Here is a 3,110-nt window from a genome sequence, read left to right as displayed (position 1 = left end):
CCCCCCCCCGGAGGTTGGCCGTTTTTTGTGTTGGGGGGGGGGGGTGTTATACCTGTCTTTGTGTGACCCAGTCAGTTCAGCGTTGACTGGTTCACGGCCCTGATCCTGCACTGACGTCTCCACGACGACGTCAACATAACAAACAAGGCTGGAACACAGACAGCAGTCGGGGCAACTCCTGATCGGGGGGGCATTTTCTAATGATTGGTGCTGGAGATTTTACATAAACTAGGGAGCACACACACACACACACACACACACACACACACACACACTGTTGTCTGTGCAGATCAGATAATAAACGATGGAAAGAAGAAACAACAGAATAAAGTTTGGACTGAAGGAGGTCAGGGGTCACTGCATCTGGTACCAGGACAAGGTACAAGGCAGGAAGAAGTTGGACCAGGACCTGGACCAGGTCTTGGACCAGGACTTGGACCAGGTCTTGGACCAGGACTTGGACCTGGACTTGGACCAGGACTTGGACCAGAACTTGGACCAGGACTTGGACCAGGTCTTGGACCAGGACTTGGACCAGAACTTGGACCAGGACTTGGACCTGGGATGGTGTCGTGCATGCTGCAGGTCGGTGAGACAGTGGTGAGACAGAAGGCAGTTGTTGTTGTTGGACGGTTGTTGTTGGACGTGTCTCTGAAACGACTACATATATGGACATATGTTGAAGAAGCAGCTAAAGGTTAGCTGAACTAGCCTTGACAGCTAACGGTTCTGGGAGAATGTGACTTCACTTCAGAACTGAAAGAACATCTAGAGGAACTTTTCAGTTACAAACACTGTGTGATACTGGTTTATCCAAACCTGAGTGTGTGTGTGTGTGTGTGTGTGATGACATCATGCTGTTTACTGTGAGAGCCTGTTATTTATAGGCGTCCATATCCTGATTGGAGGACGAGAGAGCGTTTCCACTCCCTGGTTTTCACCTCCTGTCTCCTCCTTTTCTCTCTTCCTCCTCCTTCTCCCATCATCCCCACTTGTTGCTATCTCTCTCTCTCTCTCCCTCTCTCTCTCTCTCTCTCTCCCTCTCTCTCCCTCTCTCTCTCTCTCTCTCTCTTCCCTCTTCATCCTTTTTATGACTTCCTCTCTCAGGATGTTCCTCCCCCTCCTCCCCCTCCTCCCCCACTCTACTCCATTTCTATCTCCACCTTCCCTCTCATCTTTCTCTCCATCACCCAGATGGTCAACAGCAGATTTATGGGCCATGATGTCATTGGCTGCTGGTTTACTCTCCGGCCTTTTTTTGTTTTTGTTTTTCCTGAATTTCTTCACCTCACATTGATTCCATGTAGTGATTGTGGGGGAGGAGGGTGGATGGGAGGTGTAGCTCACCAAACAGAACGGCAAACGGAGAGAAGAGTGAAAAGCAGAGGCTCAGAGGGCGAGTCAGTGGTTAACGCCGATGTTAACTGGATGGGATTACATGTGTCGGAGCTGCAGGTCGGACACGAGCTGCAGGTCGGACACGTGCTGCAGGTCGGACACGTGCTGCAGGTCGGACACGTGCTGCAGGTCGGACACGAGCTGCAGGTCGGACACGTGCTGCAGGTCGGACACGTGCTGCAGGTCGGACACGAGCTGCCCCCGATGTTTCTGGGCCTTACCTTTAGCCACATTTAGCCACATCTCAGCCTCTTGAATCGACAGCGCGTCGAAGGTTTTTTTCTGCTCGGTTTCAAAGCCTCGTATCACACGTGACAATAGGATGTAGTGTAATTCCTGTGTGTGCCTGTGGGGGGCGATGTTGTGTGGTTTACACGTCGGACCGACTGACAGATGACGGTGACGTCCAAAAGTCTTCACCAACCAGACATCTTCTAAATACTGATTTGAAGTTAGGACGACTTAAAGGAGCAGTTTTAATCAGGATCAGTCAACGTTCCTGAACGAGGCCAAACCTGGAGCAACACCGAGACCAACAAGACCAACAAGACCAACAAGACCAACAAGACCAACAAGACAAGGCCTGTAGTCAAAGTCTGAGGAGTCGTCAGATCTGGTCAATTACTAGGTAAACATCAGAGCGTCCGTTCCTGTTAGCGCTCATTATCCTGAGCAGCACTCAGTTTAATCAGTCAAACTGGAGAAGAGAGCGGAGGAGAGTCGCACGTGTCGATGCTGTAGTTTGGACGGTTCTTGCGGCGGCGGCGGCGCTGGTCTGATTACACGCAGACAAAGAGGTAATTGTCTGATACTGAGGTCGTGTTGCTGCCCTTTTGATTGGGTAGTGAGATAAGGATCATGGGGGCATCAGGGGGAACAAATGATGGGGTAATTTTTAAAGTAGGTTATAATTTGCATATATTTGGTTAGTGACGCCACCGCTGTTTGGGAGGAGAAATGACGGGATGGAGGCGAGAGCAGGAAATGAAAACCCAGACCAAGAAACTGAGAGAATACTGAGAGTGACATCATCGTTGGTCAGAAGAATAAAAACACTGACTCCAGACCAGATGGACACCAAGGTCCAGACCCTGGTCCGACCGTAGAACTGTCGCAGGTCTGCTGACCAACCATGTTCAGCCAATCACAGCCCTCGCTTGGTTTTATATAGAGAGAGAGTGTGTGTGTGTGTGTGTCTGTGTGTGTGTACATGTTAATACAAATGTTCTGTAAACCAGTCTTGTCTTGTCTTGTTTACGTTCCAGTTAGGATGATTTAAATCTTTTTTTAGTTTTTGGCAAGAAGACGTCGATTTTTCTTTTATTTCATTCACAAAAATCAAAGAAATAAATAAATAAATAGTTGACTTCCTGTTGGAGAACAAACTCTGTGGAGCGTTTTATTGATGGAAACGGCTCTGAAAGACGTCCAGAAAAGTCCAGTAAATCCTGGACAGTGTCTGATATTGACAAGTTGGCCAGCGAGGCTTCAGGGTCACGGCGGGTTGTGCCCCCCCCCCTCGAGTTTAGTCGATGGACTCGTGTTGGGTCCAGGTCTGTGGGCAGCGCTGTTCCAAGATCAGAGACGGACGACCCAAAAGGCTCCACTTTCAGCTGCAGCCGAGTTCGTTTATTGACCGCTGGACATAAATTATGCAGCAGTGGTTTGAGAATATTTAATTTTTAAATCCAGCATCAATAGAAAAAGGGGAA

The 3,110-nt window shown here is 49.1% G+C and overlaps 1 protein-coding gene across 4 annotated transcripts in view; it reads left to right on the top strand.

Moving 5' to 3' along the window:
- cntfr (ciliary neurotrophic factor receptor) overlaps positions 1-3,110 on the top strand; it is an 81,196-nt gene that overhangs the window by 25,799 nt on the left and 52,287 nt on the right. The window lies entirely within an intron of this gene.

The sequence above is a fragment of the Cynoglossus semilaevis genome, chromosome 14, assembly GCF_000523025.1.
Source record: "Cynoglossus semilaevis isolate Cse_v1.0 chromosome 14, Cse_v1.0, whole genome shotgun sequence".
Classification (NCBI taxonomy): Eukaryota; Metazoa; Chordata; class Actinopteri; order Pleuronectiformes; family Cynoglossidae; genus Cynoglossus; species Cynoglossus semilaevis.
Note: the sequence above shows the minus strand (reverse complement) of the source record. Positions and strands in the feature narration are given on the sequence as shown.